This window comes from Mirounga leonina, unplaced genomic scaffold (assembly GCF_011800145.1).
Source record: "Mirounga leonina isolate KUSES-001 unplaced genomic scaffold, KU_Mleo_1.0 Mir_154, whole genome shotgun sequence".
Classification (NCBI taxonomy): Eukaryota; Metazoa; Chordata; class Mammalia; order Carnivora; family Phocidae; genus Mirounga; species Mirounga leonina.
This window is the reverse complement of record NW_023270389.1, coordinates 37,419,052-37,437,636: the sequence shown is the minus strand read 5'-3', so window position 1 is coordinate 37,437,636 and position 18,585 is coordinate 37,419,052. Positions and strand designations below refer to the sequence as shown.

The window sequence follows — 18,585 nt, the reverse complement described above, 5'->3', positions numbered from 1 at the left end:
ATCAGTGAGACTTTTATGTAACCCCATTTTCAGTTTCTGTTTTTTTTTTTTTTTTTAAGATTTATTTATTTATTTATTCGAGAGAGAGAGAATGAGAGACAGAGAGCATGAGAGGGAGGAGGGTCAGAGGGAGAAGCAGGCTCCCAGCCAAGCAGGGAGCCCGACGCGGGACTCGATCCAGGGACTCCAGGATCATGACCTGAGCCGAAGGCAGTCGCTTAACCAACTGAGCCACCCAGGCGCCCTCAGTCTCTGTTTTGAAAAGAAACTTGGAAGGTATCTGAAATCAAGCTGAATGGATCTATCCGTGAATGGAAGTAAAAGCAAAGATTCAGGGACCCTTGAATTTAGCAAATAAATCTCTGAAACTTCTCCCTCAGGAAGTTGGATCCAAGTCAATGAGAATGAGGATAGTAACTGTAGCCAGCAGGTGTGTTTCTTCAGCCCAGCTTGGCAGGAGCTGGGGCTGAGGGGTGGGGCGGGGGATTCACATCACAAGGGACGAGTAGCCCCTTCTTAAAAGGTTAAGCCCGCTGAAGCAAAAGACTTGAGAAAAGAAAAGCAAGGAACTAAGAATTTGGACCTCTCCTGGGGGTGTTGTTCAGCCCCGTGGTGTCTGGAAAGGCTGGGGCTGGGGACCGAGGGGAACCTGGGACTGGCTCCAGGACTGAGGAGCAGTGTGACCTAGGCTGAGTCTCAGTCTTCATCTGGCTAATGGCTGAGAGGTCCTGCGGCAGGGCACTGAGTGTCTTCACTGTTCCTGTACCCAGAGCTGGCCTGGCGCCTGGCACCAGCTGCCCCCAAGGCCTGCTGACCCCCGCAGACTGCCTCACTGAGTACATGAAAGGGGGAAAGAGGGGGTCAAATCAAATGGTCTCTGAAGTCTCATCTACCACTCTCGTTCTATAGCCCAGGGAGCCCAAAGGGACAATGAAAGGAAAGTGAAGGGTAGAAATCATAATAGTTCCACGGTTCCCATTTGGAAGAGCCCCCCATAAATCTCTGCCTGCCACACACTCCCTCCAGCAGCAGCCGTGTCCCCTCATCCTTGCAGTCAGTTGTCCAGGTATGAGGAGTATGGGGACGGTCTAGGCACACTGTGCCCTGGAGCGTCCTTTGCAACCTGGCTGCGTGCAGTCATTGGCCCAGTCTAGTCGACAGGAAGCCCTCTGGCAAGCGACTAACACTTAACGAGTGCCTCCTTCACACTAGAAACCTTACGTGCATTATCTCATTTAACCCTCACGAGAACCCAGTCAATTAGGTTCTAGCCCCCTTTCACAGATGAGGTAACTGAGGTTTAGACTAGCGTCCTACACCTAAACCTCGTCCAAAGTCACAGAGTTAGTTAGTATGAAGCAGCCTCAGGACTTGGATTAAGTTTGACTCCAGAACTCATGCCCTGAACTTATAGACTATAAAATATTATTTACACTGCAAAAACAAAAATGCCAGAGCAAACCTTTCTTGCGGGGTAGGGATGGCAGGGGCTGGGTGGGGGACCTGGGACAGAAGTGGTGGAGAGGAGACTCTGTGCAATGAACTCTGTGCAATGAACCGCTGATCTTTCTGTGTCAGCGTGCACACTCCGGCCGCTGCCTGCATTTCAGGAGTCGTAAGTGGGTCTTTTATCCACAAAAATTCTTAGACTGGGGTTACATGATCAAGATTTGAGGCCCACTCACTCATGTATCATCATCATACCTCCCAGTGCCTGTTTTCTCCTCTGTAAAAGAAGGCTAATGACAATCACCCATTTTTCCAGACTTGTGGAAGGAGTTGAGAAAGTAATACCATGAACATGTCCTGGAAAATATAAAGCAACTGCGAGGCCTGCCCGGGGTTCCCTCCAGGCCGGCTGGCTCTGTGACAGATGCTCTGTGGGGTCCCGGTGGCAGGGTGGCTGGTCACTCTCTGTGATCTCAAACACTTCGGAATGGATCACCCTGACCTCTCAACTGACTCCCCCTTAAGGTCTGAAATACACTGATGGAGGCAAGAATGCCAGGCCAACCAACGCCACCACTGGGTGTTCAAAGAAATCTGGGAAACGTCTGTAATTCTCTTCCCAAAGCCCTGTGTCGTGAGCCAGAACCGAGGTTCTTCTATCAATTTAATCCTATCCTTCAGATGTGGGGAGGAGACTTCTCTGGCAGGCTTTTAAACTCTGAGAAACCAGCCTTCTGAAGCCCGAGGCTTACGATTCTCCCATGCATTCATGTTTTCCCTCCCTTAACCAACTTGATTAAAAACCCAGTAGTTCAGGGATGGAATTCAGAGCTACCACTGGCCTGGCCTTTGTTTGGATGACTGGATGGCTCTCCTCTACCTGGGTAGTTTGAATTCCACCAGTGTTGAGTGTAGTTCTGTTTCACCCCCCCAGCTAAGTTTATTAATGAGCTCTCGGGGCTTGGTTTTTTTCCTTCTTAAAGTCAGCTGTTCCAGTGAGAGAAACAAGAATGTCAGTGGTATGGAATGTTTTTATGACAAGCATTGGGTGGGCTTACTTGGGGATGGAAACGGGTTGTAAAAATGCTAAAAAGACTTTCAGAAAGGAAAGCAGTTGCATCTGTAGAGATTTGAGTTTTCTCTGCATTCTGCTACAGCTTAATTTCTTGAGATACTTTCTAGTTACTTCTTGACTCATTCTCTTAAGGTCTGACTCAGCCCAGACTCAGGCTGTGTCCCTACGAGGAAAATGAAGTTAAATCTTCAGACAACTTTTCTCAAAGTTGAGACCCGCCAACATTCCCCCTCGTTGAAGAATAAAAAAATCTGTTTGGGGATTTTCTGAGTTGGCTTTCTACACTGATCTTAAAATTGTCCAGACTTACTACAAAGAACCTGCATTTTGCTTTTGCTTCATTATCTCCAATCAGAAACCATGTCATATCTTTGGCGGTTTCATCATTTTCAAGAAAGTGAAACTTCACTCGTGTATTTCTTTAACTGGAAATTCAACTCCCAGATTTTATTTCCTAGTAGCTACAACTAAGTTGAATTTTCACTTTTAGTTTTCATCTCTTCACCCTAAGTGCTGCTCGGAAAACATCTCACAGTGTACGAAGCCAATACTGGTCTTTCACTAACTTCCTATACTGGTCTTTTTCCAGGCCAATCTAAAAATCGTTGGTGTAATGCTGGGGCTTCCAGAACAGGCCCCTCACTACCACTCACAAGCTGAGCCCCCATTGACAACCCTCTCACGCTTTCTGGGCCTCAGTCTATCTGTAAAATGAGACCAATATTGCCTGCCCCCTTTCCCTCACAGGGTGGTCAAGATCATACAAGAGTCACAATGGTGGATTTATACACAGGCTGGATAACCATTATTACGGTGATTCCACTTTCCTCATTTCAGGGGAACTCAAAATGTTGTTGTCAATGCAAGTTAGCCCCATTAATCAGGAATTAACTGGAACCCTAATGAAATTCAGGTCATTCATAGCTTCTTTTGCACTTTGGTTGACCCTGGGCTCCCAACACACCAGGTCAGTTCTACCCCACTATATATTTGCTGGCAAAAGCTTGTTTCCACTGCTCTTACGTACTTGAGAAATAACCAGTTCTCGCACATGAAACCATTTCTAGTTTCTCTGGTGTCCTGGCTATGTACTTCCTCCTTCCTAGGCTGGGTAACACTTAGAATCACTGACCCTGTTCCATGCCCAGCCAATTGAAAAGAAAGAAATCATGGGCTCTATATAATGGGATAGAACACCCGATATTAGAGGCACGTAAGTCAGATCTTCATTTTGCCATTAACATGAGATCCAGGAAGGTAGTGACTTGCCCAAGGCCATAAAGCTGGTCAGTGGCCCAGCCCTTGCCAAGCTGTTGACCTCTCACCCACTGCTCATTTTGCTTCATCATTAACAGAGATCCAACACGGATAGGACAAACCAATAACGCAAATGGAAAATAGAGGGAGATGAGGGGTTAGCAGTCTTAGTAACCTGGTATCCACCACAGAGGAGGCTTTGACAGGATTGAGACTGGGAGGGAGTACAGAAGAAAGAGAACAATGGAGAGAAAGGGCCAAGAGGGAGAGGGGGGTTGGGAGGGCGGTTAAGATAGAAAGGATGGGAAGGCTCCAACAGCTGCCACAGGTGCTGGGTGTTATATCCTATCCACACTGTCAGTCTGGAGTGTTACCTGTCACGTCTCTGAAACCATCCAGATGATAACTACAAACCCCTCTGCCACCCCGGTGTTTGTCCAGGATATCCTCAAAGCAAGAGTTTATATGTTGTAGAATTATTCTATACCAAATACTAAATACAAAACAAGAAGGGCAGTAATAACAATTTCTCCTTCATTTAAAGATGGGGAGCTCCCCCCGCCCCCAGCAGGTGGGACTGTCACCCACACACAAATAGGTGCATTGGGGGAGACCACCCGAATGTTCTACCCCGCATTTCCTCACCCCTGGCTCCATCAAGGGTTTAGCAACACCTCTATTTGTAAGGATGTATATGTGATCTCGGTAATAAAATTAGGGAAAAGAAAATGGTTAGGAGGAAAGAAAGTAAGTAGATGAAATGAAAATGGGGTGTGGGGGAGCAGAGAAGGAGAACCATGCAATGGAAAGAACGTTAGGAAGGGAAGACATGCCCCATGGAGAAGTCCCTTCCCCTTCATTGCCTCCGAAGCTGGTCAGTGACATTAGACAGAGACCCCCCCACTCAAGTCATTCACGTCTCCTCACCGGCCCCCTTTCCTTCAGTTACATCGCCCTGGAATCTGAAAAACGTCTTCCAGAGAGGACCTTAATGGTTATCGGGTCCAACCACCACCTGGTGCTTCCAAACAGGCAGAGGCAGCCAGCACGGGCCCTGTGCGCCCACTTTTCTCACTTGGGGAAACTGAGGCTCGAAGACACGAAGCTCAGTATAAGCTCTCAGGGTCCCGGCCACTAGACCACAAAGGCATTCTCTCAATTATCTACACTGGATTCGTACCCTTGCTTCCTCCAAGGTGGGTCTCCGTAGACGAAAGGCAGAGAAACCCGCGGACCCGCCGGAGGAAGAGTCACAGGTACGCAAGAAAAGCGTGTGAGAGCCTTGGGACAAGAAGTCTCCCGCCCAGGGGTTGGACACCAGCCTGTGCCAGGAGCCCTCTCCGCCGTCCGTCCCAGGACAGCAACGCTCGCCACCTCGAAACTCATCCCAACTAACTTTCGCTCCAGGCTCCCGCGCGGTCCCGCGGCGCAGCGCTCCAGGGTGCGCAGGGCGACCCCCAGCGGCCGCGCCCGCGACCCCCGCTCGCCCGTCCCTTTCCCATTCATTCGGTCCGGCTCCTGGGGCAGCCCTTCCGCCGGCACCCGGCCTCGGTGCCTCTCCGCGGGGCCCGGGAAGGCTGGGCTTGGCAACAGCGGTGCCCGGGACGAAGCGAAGGATGAGCGGGACAGCGAGCGGGAGAGCCTCGGCCACCCCCGCGCACCCGCCTCCCCACGCCCGCTCCGGGAGAGGTGAGCAGGTGCCCAGGGCGGAGAGGAGCAGGGCTCCGAAGCCGGCGGAGGAGCCGGAGTCCGCCCTCTCCGTCACCGGGACCCTTTCGCGCCCCAAATCAAAAGAGAAAGTTCTTTGCGAGAAACTTTCCGAAGCGCTGAGGAGCAGCTTTGGCTGGGAGAAGTTCGGCCAGAGTTCTTTCGCAGCCGGAGGCTGGGCGCGCGGATCGGGGACGGGCGCAGGGGTCGCGGGACTGGTTATTAGAGGGGCGCAAAGGGAATGAAAGCGGGCCACCCTCGCCGCGCTCACTCACTCGGTTCCGGCGCTCACCTCCGGTCTCCACTCCCGGCGGCCAGGGTCCAGAGGGCGGGCGGGGTCGGGGCGGGGTCGGGCTGTCTGTCTGGGGGGCGGACGGGCGAGCCCCGAGGACGCACGGCCGGCGCGCGGGCTGGCGGGCGAGTCGGCTCGGGTTCGGGCGGCTGCGCCGGGACAGCGTTGGGCACTGCGCGCCTCGCTGCGTGCGACTGTGGCTCAGAGCGGGTTGCATCACCCCTTTTATAGCCCTCTGGCTGGCGTCGAGCCAGTTTACTCCGGGTTACGAGTCCCAGGCTGACGTAATGCTATTAATAACTTCCCCCGAGAACCAGCCGAACTAGGCTGGGCAAGGAGGAGGGATGGAGGAGGGGCCAAAGGGGGAAACGAAGCGGGGGGGGGAACTGGTGATGCAAGCTCGGGGAGGAGCCGGTCGAGCGGCGCTCCCCCGGCCTCTTGCTCTCGGACACACACCCGCCCACCCTCTCTCTCCATATCAGGACCGGAGCCGTCCGGGCGGGCAGCCAGATGTGCGTACTCGCCGCTGCGTGTTCCAGGCATGAGCCAATGGTGCCCAAGCCAGCGGCATGACTCCACTGCGCTGGCATCTCTCCCTCCGCTAGATTGGGGGAGGGGGAAAGATGGAGGGGCGGGGCCTGGCCGCAGCCCAAAGTAGGTGAGGCTGGGAAGCGGGCACGACCTTTCTCTAAAATGCGTGGTCATTTTCTGGAGCCCCTTCCCCCGCCAAACGCCGCCTTCTCTAGTTGGGGGCAGAGTAGGGTCAGAAGCGGTAGTCCCCGCTGTGGGGACGTGCCAAAAGGACTCCTGCGAGAACCCATACAGTGACCCGCCGGGGGTGACCTCCGCGGCTTGGCCCGCAAGAAGTCCGCGCGTTAACCCAATCGCGGAGGGCAGCGCTCGGCGGGCACGGTGCGTCCTAGCCCGCAGCCCAGGCACACCCCGCACCAGCGCACAAGCGGAACCGTCTCTCGGCCGGCGGGGAGCGCGTCTCCGAGGCCAGGGCAGGTGCTAGGACCGTGCGGATTAGGATTTTTTAACAACCACAAAGAGTTTGAAATTGACGGGCAGTTTCTCAGTGAAACGAACACAACCTGGAGAGATGAGAGGAGCTGTAAAATCAGAGGCAACTTGGGCGCTAAGAGTGGGGCTGAAACCGAGCGGCCAGGGCGAGGAGGAAAGAGAAGGTGCTTTGATCCCCGCGGGCCAGGCGGAGGGAGGTCGCCACCCTATCTTAGGCTACGTCTAGGGAAAACCCATCTTCGCCTTTCACGTGTTTTTCTGCCCCCAGAGCGGAATTGGAAGGGACAGGACGGCGGGGAGTGGGGGCTCACTGACGCCAGCCGAAATGAGGCCCCGTAGCAGAAATCCCTTCGCCCCTCAAGCCCGGCTGTCGGGAAAGGTTGGGTCCTATGGCCGCAGATACTAGCTGGAGCTTCAGCAGAACTGGATTTGAACCTTAAAAACGATTTCCGGGTTCCGATTCCTCGACCCCAGCTGTCTGGGCTTCGAGAGTGGCAGAACCAGGGACCTTCTCAACTGCCCAAGGACGAATATACGTGGACGCGAATGTGGCTCGCGAAGTTTCGAACCTGCCCGGGAGGGGAGGGGGCCCGCGCGCGCCGGTGGGGTGCAGGGGGCACGGTTAGGGGCAGAAACCCCTGCTTCCACCTGCCTCTTGGGAGAGGCGATCGAAGGTCATGGTTTGGTAATTTGAGGTAAGAACTAGAAGGGTTCTGGAGCCCGGGCTTCACCGGCAGCCACACACCCCGCACCTGCACCCCTAACCTGTTACAGTCGGCACTGATGGAGGGGTCGTCCCCACCTCCCCCACTCCCCCACCCCCGCTTACACACACACACAGTCCTGCACACAGGAGGAATATCTGTCCGTTTCCCCAGCCCCTCCGATTGCCCAGCCGCCTGGGGCAGAGACCCTCAGAGCTGCGGGTGAAACTGCAGGTCCCCCACACCCATGTTCCTGTCCCCCAAGCCCGAACCTCATCCAGAACACCCCCTCACCAAGCTTCCGGCCCGGGACAACTCGGAGGGCAGCCTCGGAAGCCCCCCCCGTCCCCGCCCCCAACCCGTCTGGGAGCCCAGGGTTCCACACAGGATCCTCGAGGATGTAGTCCTGCACCTGAGCGGCTTTCCAGCTGCGTCGCGCGGGAAGCGTGGGGCGGTTGTTTTTGCTTTACTTTTCGTCCAGGTAACGGCTCTCCGCGCCCCACCCTCCACCCCCACGGCCACACCCCCTCGCACCCAGCCCCACACCCCCCTCACCCCACCCTCCTGCAGACGCGCGGGCAAGTAAACCCCGGGCGTGTCGGCACAACCCCTAGAACAGTGCAAGACCAGAAGGAAGAACGTTTATACATTTAAATGAAAATTATTTGGGATTTTCTACGCATGTATTATATCTACTTATCTATTGCTCTGGAATAAATTGCACCATCATAAATTGAAATAAGGAGATGGAGGAGAACATGTGAACCCACCCCTTTTTCTTTCTCTCCGTGAAATGCCTACAGTAATCTTTAACCAGTTTACATTTTAATACACCCAAGCCAGACTTGTGGTTTAGTCCTGTCCTTGCGGGGAAATTCAATTTAGGGCGTAGGGTAAACAAACAGCCAGACCAGCCTCCACAAAACAATGCAAGAGAAGGGTAATTACGATAGAGAAGTCCACAACCCCTAGTCGTTTATTTTTATTATCATCGTGCCTCCCGTTCCCTTTTCTTGGTCTTGTTTCATTCAAATAAGTCTTGGTTTTGAATCTCCAAGTGACCCCTGGGTAGAAAATGCTGTCAGCTGGTCACAGAAGTGTGAGCCTCGCATTCTCTGCTTCCCTGGCCCGCTGAAACTCTAAAAGTGATAAGAATCTTGACAGAGAAGTAAGTCCACCCCTTGTGAATGAAACTCTTATCCAAGGAAAACAAAAACTAGGGCTGCTTGACTCCCTGCCCCCAGCCCCCAGGAGGACTGTGAAATGCCTGCCCAGCTGGAGAGAGACGGGGAAAGATTCGCGTTTGGGAAGAGCCCCAAGGTGTGGGCTGCTGCGGGAGTGATCAATATCTCAGTCCTGTGTGTCCTCATTTCACCCTGACTTTAGTTAAAGCCACCAATGTCTAGCGTGCATACTCTGTACATCTAGAAGTGGGGCAAGAAGAGCTCCACAGACCAAAATGCTTCTCTACACAAGGGCAAAGCACGCCTCCCCCTCTGAGAAGGAAGCGCGGGGCTGGGGTTTTTTGGGGGGCGGGGAGGGGGTTCATCCTCAGTGGAAGAGGGTTAAGCAGAAATGTGAATATTGCTGAGGTGCCACGCTGGAGAACCGCCGAGGGAATCCACATTCAGACCAGCCTTAGTATGTTTTGCTGAGATAAGAATTGGAAACTTCATGCCGGGGCATGTGCGAAAGGAAGGGGAAAAAGTTAAAAGCAGAGGGGACGGAACTAGGCAGCTAAAAACAGCCCACTCGTGGCAACGGAATCTAAACACCAAAACACTGCAGGGAGCCAAAAAAAAAAAAAAAAAAAAGAAATAGTTCAAGGGATATTTAAAGGTTTTGGCAGTTTCTTAGTCCAGGGAACAGTCCCTTCCCACTCTGCCCCCCATGACATTATTCTTCTTCAAACCCCAAGATTGCATTTGCTTACAGAGCTCTGGACAGGTAAGTGCAACACAAAATCAGGGGAACAGCCGGGGACCAGTAACCCTGTCCTGGCTCCACCCACTACTTCACCACAGAAAGGGAGTGGAGAGGATTTTTCTTCTTTACTCTGCCTTCCAAAGCCCACACTTTCTATAAAGTCAGTTAGAATGTGGGGGTTGCTCATTTAAGATTCTCTGAAATGGGCCTCTCAGGAAAACCAGGGAAGCATCCCATACGGGACTCTGAAGCATGGAAGGTGGCCCATGAATGCTGGATTCAGCGCTTAGCAGCTGTGTTATCTTGGAGGAGTCATTTCTCCCTCTCTTGGCTGAGCTGGAAAATGGCACCAGTAACAGCACCTAACACATAAACTTGTTGGGAGGATTCCCTGAGGATGGGGCACACAGCCAGTCCTCAGTGGTGGTATCATGAATTATGAATCAGGAGGGGCTTTCTAGAGGAAATCCCTGAATCTCTCCTAGAGTCCATTCTGTCCCTTTAGTCAGTAGCAACAGTGGTGGATGCCGTGGAGCTATATCCAGAAATGATCATCTTCAAAGGAGCGGGGATAAGACTCCATACAGAAAACAATGAGAGCAGATCCTGGTTCTCTACCCACACAACTCTGGGTATGCACCTGCCACTCTCCTCAGCACAGGGTGGTACTTCAAGCTCCCACTGGTCCAGTGCAAAGTGTGTTGGGCTGGGACCAGGGGGTTTGGGGTCTGGTCTGTTTCTGCCTTTGGTATTCTTGAGCAAGCTACTCCCTCTCCCTAAGGCCCCACCTTCTCTGAAGTGAGGGGCCCCCGGCTGAGCACTGAGGGTCTTGAATGGACACCAGCTGAAGCCGTCCACAGCAAGCCCCTGGCAACCTCTCCGCAGAGAGCTGGAGGGAAAGAAGTGGCAAGAGGGAAACATTGAATAGCACAAGGACAGACCCATTTCGGTAAACACTTTTCCTCTCCAAAAACTAGAGTTGAGAAATGTTGTCCAACCTGATTCTCAAACACAGCCTGTGGTCCTGACAACTGATCTTTCTCTCTCTCTTTCTCCACATTTCCAGGGAATTTTACTAATGGACTTGGTGCCTTGCTAGAAAGGAGCGGGTGTGAGAGCGCTTCAGGTGGGGTTTGCATCTTTGAGGACATCCTTGTACGTAGTCCATCTTCTACTGCCATAGACACCCACCTTAGACCATGTGACCAAAGTCCAGGTAACAGCTATTCCCATTTAAGAGTGGGGACCCTAGAGTCCTGGGTGTCCAAGATGAAGTCCCAGCCACCGGGTGATAACAGGACTCAGAAGACCTGGGATCCACTCAGAGGTTTCCTTCCAGCCAACTGAGTGACTTAGTGCAGGTCATAAACACTTCACCTGTGTTCCAGTCTATAAAACAGAACTATTTAACATTGACTCCCCCAAAGAGGTGTGTAAGAATCAATGAGGTAACAGATGTGGGAGTGACCTGAAAATAATTAAATGGGGAAGCTTCTCTTTCTTTTTTCTTTCTTTCTTTCTTTCTTTCTTTCTTTCTTTCTTTCTTTCTTTCTTTCTTTCTTTCTTTCTTTCTTTCTTTCTTCTTCTTTTTTCTTTCTTTCTTTTCTATCATCTATCTATCTATTTATCATCTATCTATCACCATTATAAACCGTTATATGTATATATATATATATAACCATTATAACATTTGGGAAATGGGCAAGAGAAAAAAAAGTACCCATAGTCTAAACACTGTTAGCATTTTGGTGTGTTTTCCTCCAATTTTTCTTCATGCCTGTGATTTCTAAGAGCATAGTTGGGTTAGAGATTGCATGCAACTTTGAAATTTGCTCTTTTGCTTATTCCTGTGAATTGTATGTGGTCTTTATTACCAAAATGTTTTCTTCTCAAAAATAAATTGTTCATTTTATTGTGAAATGTAGCATACATACAGGTGATTATATAGAACATATATACCCATTTTAATAATAAAACGAACATCAAGAACCTACCACACAAGTACTGAGAAGCCCCCATGTGATTATTCCCGATCATACCTACCTCTCTCTACCTCCCAGAGGTAACGACTAGCCTCACTTTTATTATGTAATTTTTCATGGCCATGATATAGTATGATTTACTTAGTCATTTCCCCCATTTTAGCATTTAAGGTGTTCCCGATATTTTGCTAGAATGCTATTACAAATTTAAATCTTTATTATGGGGAAAGGGGTATCAAATTCCATCATTGCTCCTGTTGCTTAAATGGAGTTCAGAAAGGGGTCTTGATTTCTATCTTCAAGGGCCACACAGGGCATAGTGGAAGCTGGAAGGACCCCCAGTAATTGTGTCCATCTGCTCATTTTTCCTTGCTTCTTAACATCCAAACAAACAAACAAACAAACAAATGAGTCCTGCAGGTACTTTTCCCTGTGGAGTATCTGCTTTAATTCTTCTGCTCTCTACCTACCCATTCCCTTTTAGTTTCTGTTTGTCCACCTTCGAACAGAAAATCCAGTCTGCAGCATGGGTGGCTGAGTGGTATGGAGGGGGACCAGCCGGAGCCGTGCTTCAGCCTGTGCCTTCTGGGCCATTTGTCCACTGGGGCTTAACCTCTGGAATCTCTGTGCTAGCTTGGCAGCAAGGATGACCTGGGTGATACCAGGTAGGTGGCCCCCAGCGCATGTTCCTGGAGTCTGGTGGTGCTGATTCTCCAAAGTAGAAGACCCCAGTGGCAAAGGGACCCCGGAAGTCATCTACTTCCATCACACTGGGCATGAGCCTGCACATGGGTACACCCTTGTGCACCAGAGCCAGGAGGTAAGCAGAAGAGGTCTTGCTGGAGTGTCTGTGTTAATAAGCGCTTCATTATTTTGGGGCGCCTAGGTGGCTCAATCAGTTAAGCAGCGGTTTCAGCTCAGGTCATGATCTCAGAGTCTGTCTATCTATCTATCTATCTATCTATCTATCTATCTATCTATCTATCATCTATCTATCACCATTATAAACCGTTATATGTATATATATAACCATTATAACATTTGGGAAATGGGCAAGAGAAAAAAAAGTACCCATAGTCTAAACACTGTTAGCATTTTGGTGTGTTTTCCTCCACGATCAGCAGGGAGTCTGCTTGAGATTCTCTCCCTCTCCCTCTCCCTCTCCCTCTGTCCTGCCCCCACTCTCTCTCTCTCTAAAATAAAAATAAATAAATCTTAAAAAAAGAAGTGCTTTATTATTTTATGTTAAACAAATATGGATATGTTGAGTTTAAATATAAGTCACACAAGAATTTTTAAGGAAAGGGAGAAGATATCAGATACATTTTGGGCGTGGGATGGGCCATGGAAAGTTACATTCCTAGGACCCAGAAGTGGGGATGGGATTAGTGCCGTCTCTTCTGCCTTGAAGTGTAATATAATATCAGCAAAAGCTGTTACGTAGCACTCACTGTGTTCCGACTGAGCTAAGCCCTTTACATATACTTACTGCTATTAATCCTCAGAACAACCCTATGATGTAAATACTGTGAACATCCTCATTTTATGGACGAGGGCACAGAGGCACAGAGAGGGTAAGTAATTGCTCCCATCTGGGTGCTTACCCATAACACCTACCGCCTCTTGGCAAGCGTTCATGGGAAATCTTGGGAAGCTCTGATGTGGTTCGGTGTCCTCATTTGATTTTGGGGAAATGGAGCTAAGAGAGGAAGAGTGGTTCTCCATGGTCTCAGGATCATCAATTCTTAACACTGAAAGGAAGCTTAGCAGCCAGGCTTCTGAGCCCCCTTTCTGCCCCCTGTCCTGGGAGATGCTCTCCTTGCCAAGATTGGGGCCAAGGTGAAGAAAGCTGACTGTGAGAGCCACAGAGAACATTTCAGGGGCATCCTGTGCTAGGGAGTGGCCGTGCGCAGCATCCCTCGAGCTGAAAAGGTGAGCAGCCGGGGTAGGAGCCAGAAATGGCAGAAACGAGCCTTGGACAGGCACTCCGAACTGGGTTCACATCTCTCCACTGCCACCTCCTATTTGGCTTTGGGTGGGTCCTGAAACCTCAGTTTCTCCTGTAAAATGAGGACAATATCAGTTGTACAAAATGATACCCAAGGATTAAAGAACAACACACCCTCAAGTCTTCCACGTAGGAGGGATTCAATAAATGTGACTCTTTTCCTTTCTCCCGCCTTACCCTGGAAGCTAACAAGTCACAAAAACTCTGATGCATTAGGAACGTCTAGACTCCAAAGGAAAGCTCTAGCTCTCAGGCTGACTGAATGATTTTAAAACAGATTTAAAAAAAATCAGTGTGAGGCCAGGTCATATTTAGTAATTACTATTTACTGAGCACATACTACATGCCAGACACAATGGTAAGCACTTTTAAAAATACTGAGTATCTTATTTCATCTTTATAATAACCCTGTGAGGTAGGTATCATGATTTCAGTTTTACAGATGAGGAAACCAAAGCTCAGAAACCTTAAGAAAATTGCTCATAGGCACTTGATTCAAACACTGGCTTCTTTGAAAACATCTATTAAGCTGTACCATCCTCCAGATCTTAGAGAGCTTTACACGTACACAGTTTTCTCTAGCCTTGCTTCCCTTGTTGAAAATGGGCACCATTCCTTTACCAAAGTCTTGTTAAATGCATGGAACCTTCTAGAATTGACTTACCCAAAGCCCCAGAAGATTCTCACTTGACAAATCCCACATCCCTGTGCCCTCTGTGATACTATCCTGTCTGCCAAATTTGCAATTATTCCGTAATTTGCTTTAACCACAAACATAAGCCCTGCTATTGACTGAGTAAACTGAGTAGGGCTTTTTGGACTTTTATTCCGTTTCCCAAAATATGATGAACTGAAATCATCCGATGATGAACTTGTACTTGAAACTGGAGTGGCTGAGGGCAGAGTGAGTCACTCCGGTGAGTTTATACCTATCTGTCAATTCTTCAAATGTGTCTTATTGCCAGATCCTGCTCTCAGCACTATGTGTAGACACCTTGGGGTTACAAGGGCAATAGAAGAGCATTCCTTGTCCTTAAGGAGTTTTAAATCGTGTCTAGGTGGCCAATTAACGTACTTGAAACAGTATCCAGCAATAGCAGGTGTCATGTATATGTTATATGTAGATATATATTATTCTGCAAGCATTTAATGAGCACTTAGTGTATGCTAGGTACTGTGTCCAGCGCTACAGATACACAGTGAATCTTCCCTGCCCTGCAAGTGCTCACAGCTCAGGGGGAGACAGACTTTGACCCCAGGTAGTTTACAGGCTGATATAGTAAGGGCAAAAGTGGGGCAGGACGGCTCTGCCCGGGAGAGCTGGCAAAGGCTGATGGATGAAGTGACTTTTGAGCTGGATGTTGAAGGCTGAGCATTTTCTGGGCAGAAGAGGAGGGAAGGCATTCCAGGCATAAAGAGAAGCATATGCAGATGCTCTGGGTGCCAGGAAGGTGGGGGCTGTGCCCTGCTCATCTCTATGCTCATTCCCAGCCCCCCCACACCGGTCCCGGCACGTGCTGGCCCCACCAAAAATGTGCATGCAATGAGTGAAAATATAGAATTGTGAATGTAGCATGTTTGGAGAAGGGCAAGGCAGCTACTGAGCAGGGGCGTGTGGGAGGAGAGGGGGAGTTGGGGAGGAAGCAGGGGAGAACACACTAATAGGTCTTGAAGGTTGTAATAATCAGTTTGGATGGTGTCCTAGGGACAAAGGGCAGGCGTGGGTCACAGGGTCTCTCGGCAGTGGATGGACACAAACACGCGTTTAGGAAGAGCACCGGGGCAGGGCTGAGGGAGGACTGGGTGATGGAGGCGGCGGGGGGCGGGAGGGGGGGGATGTCGGGAAGCTGCAACACTGGTCATGTGACACCATCGAAGGCCACATGAACTGAGAAGCTGATGGTGACCTCCCTCTCAACATGTTGTTCATTCACAGTAACAGTTATTCACAAAACATAATGCCGAAAGTAAAATAGATCTTTTCATTGCAAAATGCAAGATTCTTTCACTAAAGCTGAGCTTATCACATTTTGGGGGCTGCCCCCCCCCTTTACTAGTGTCCTCAGCAGGTGCCTGGTAGGCTTTGGGCGTGAAACCGTGATGCCTGAACTGAGGTGGAGTCAGTGAGGGAACAGGAGAGGACGATTTGGGGAAACTTCCAGGCAGCTGCCTTTGGATTTTGGCAGCAGCTTGGTGTCAGGACAGACAAAGAGGGGCAGAGAGTTGTGAGGGGGCGAGGAGGGGGCTGATTGGTATTGTAGGTCCTAAGGGCAGAGGCTAGTGGGGTCATCTGGGGACTGTTTTTAGCAGTAGGATGTCTAAGAAGGGAGGGCCCCGGCATAGGCATGTTGGGAACATCAAAATGACAGAAAGACTTAGGGGAGAGAAGGAGGAAGGGTAGCCAAGCTGGGCCCTAGGGCTCAATGTTGGGGTTAATGTAGCCTGTTCTGGATTATTGGCAACTTACTATTAATTACCAAGTACCATGCAAATCTGCCTCCACTGGTTCCACAGCTTCCCTCTGTTTTCCCTCAGGCTTTTGCCAATGATATAGGCACCAATTCAACAATAAGAAAACAAACAACCCAATTTTAAAAAATGGGAGAAAGACCTTAGCAGCCACCTCACCAAAGCAGCTATTCAGATGGCAAGTAAGTATATGAAGAGATGTCCCGTGTCATATATCATCAGGGAAATGCAAATTAAATCATTAATTAGGTACAATTATACAGCTATTAGAATGGCCAAAATGTGGAACACTGACAACACCAAATGCTGGTGAAGATGTGGGTCAACAGGATTTCTCATTCATTGCTGGTGGGAAAGCAAAATGTTACAGCCACTTTGGAAGATAGTTTGGTGGTTTCTGAAAAAACCAAACATGCTCTCACCATACAATCTAGCAATCCCACTCCTTGGTATTTACCCAAATAAGTTGAAAAACCTGTCCACACAAAAACCTGCCCGTGGATAGTTTTATTCCCCACCCCCACCCTGGATGTTTATAGCGTATTCATAGTTGCCAAAACTTGGAACCGACCAAGCTGTCCTTCAGTAGGTGAATGGATAAAAACTGTGATACACTGTGATACATCCGACAACGGAATATTATTCAGCACTAAAAAGAAATGAGCTGGGGTGCCTGGGTGGCTCAGTCGGTTAAGCGGCTGCCTTCAGCTCAGGTCATGATCCCGGGGTCCTGGGATAGAGCCCCGCATCAGGCTCCCTGCTCGGTGGGAGCCTGCTTCTCCCCCTCCCTCTGCCACTCCCCTTGCTTGTGTTCCCTTTCTCGCTGTGTCTCTCTCTGTCAAATAAATAAATAAAATCTTTAAAAAAAAAAAAAGAAATGAACTATCAAGCCATGGAAAGCCATGGATGACCTTAAATACTATTACTAAGAGAAAGAAGCCAATCTGAAAAAACTACATACTGTATGATTCTAACTATATGACATTCTGGAAAAGGCAAAACTATGGAGGCAGTAAAAAGATCAGTAGTGGCTAGGAGTTGGGTGTGTGTGTGTGTGTGTGTGTGTAGGAAGTCAGGGGAATGGATAGGCAGAGGATTTTTAGGACAGTGAAATACTGTATATGATACTGTGATGAAGGATTGATGTCATTATATATTTGTCCAAATCCACAGAATGTATGACACCAAGAGTGAACCCTGGATGTAAATTATGGATGTTGGGTGATTATGATGTGTCAGAGTGAATTCCTCAATTATAACAAATATATCACTCTGATGGAGGAATGTTGACAATGGGGGAGGCTGTGCATGTGTGGGGCCAAGGGGTATATGGGAAATCTGTGTACCTTCCTTCCTCTGTTGTGAACCTAAAATTGCTCTAAAAAAATTAAGTCTTAATACAAAAATAATAATGTTGACCCCAGCTAGCTTTCTGATAAAGTGGCTAATTAGCAATGGAGTGGCCATCAAAGAACCAGGAGAAGTCAGTGATCCCTAGCCAGGCATAATTGAGAATTGATAAAGTAGATGCTCATTTTTTCAATGCCATGTCCCTGTTTAAAAAGATGCTTAAAAAGAGCTTATAACTTAGGGAATGCTATAAGGATAATGTAAGTTTAAAAAGGCAAGACACATATATTGTAAATACAGAACAGTCACAACTCAATAAAAACTATAAATAATAAAATACATGAATAGAGGAAAAAAGAATAAATTGCCATAAAATATTGAAAGTGCTTTGTTCAGGTTGGTGGAAATACAGGTGGGTAATTTTTTCCCCTTCTCTTTATATATATATCTGAATTATTTAACTTTCTTACAATGGAGCATGTTAATTCTTAAAAGATAAAAGCATAAATTTTATATTATAATGAAGATAAAAACTAGTATCATCCCGTGTCTTTTTTTTTTTTTAAGATTTTATTTATTTATTTGAGAGAGAGAATGAGATAGAGAGAGCATGAGAGGGGGGAGGGCCAGAGGGAGAAGCAGACTCCCCGCCGAGCAGGGAGCTCGATGCGGGACTCGATCCCGGGACTCCAGGATCATGACCTGAGCCGAAGGCAGTCGCTTAACCAACTGAGCCACCCAGGCGCCCCATCCTGTGTCTTTCAAAGGGTATAGCTTCCTACTTTTTTCCAGTACTGCCACTGAAAGATACTAAGGACTGAGATTCTATCCACATCAAATCCTGGCTTAATTAAGTGTATCAAGCACTTACTGAATGCCTACCATGTTCCAGGGACTGAGATGGGATACAGGGAAAAATAAAGTAGTTCTAAGGTGGGGAATGGAATAACTTATTGCTTCTCAATAAACTCAAATTGTTTTTGTCCTGCTAACCCTGGCATTGACTGACATCAACAAAATAGAAAGAAATCCAAAGGGTATTCATCTTGAATTGAGAAATTGGGTAAGTGGAAATGGCATAGATTTTGGGTTCAGGTCCTGGTTCTGTACTAACCGAATAACCTTGGGGCCTCTTCTGAGGGTCAGATTCCTTCTGTGTTAATCAAGGAATCTGTGCTAACAGGATGGCTCTGGGAGGCACAAGAGTCCCAGCTTGGATACTTGTTGGCCTGGGACATTGAAAATGGAGATAGTAAGACTTACCTTGAAGGGCTGATAAGGGGATGGTAGTGGTCATATCTATCTATCTATCTATCTATCTATCTATCTATCTATCTATCTAT

General features: G+C 48.8%; 1 protein-coding gene across 3 annotated transcripts in view; it reads right to left on the bottom strand.

Annotated features, from left to right (window-relative positions):
• The window catches only part of ATF3 (activating transcription factor 3), a 50,145-nt gene that overhangs the window by 6,446 nt on the left and 25,114 nt on the right, over positions 1-18,585 (bottom strand). Inside the window, exon 1 of one of the 3 annotated variants that reach the window (XM_035010507.1) lies at positions 5,764-5,963. The exons of 1 other annotated variant lie outside the window; for it this stretch is intronic. The gene's annotated coding sequence lies outside the window, so the exon portion shown is untranslated. Of the gene's footprint in view, positions 1-5,763; positions 5,964-18,585 lie in introns of those variants that run through there. One more of the 3 variants, XM_035010508.1, reaches the window with a different exon arrangement.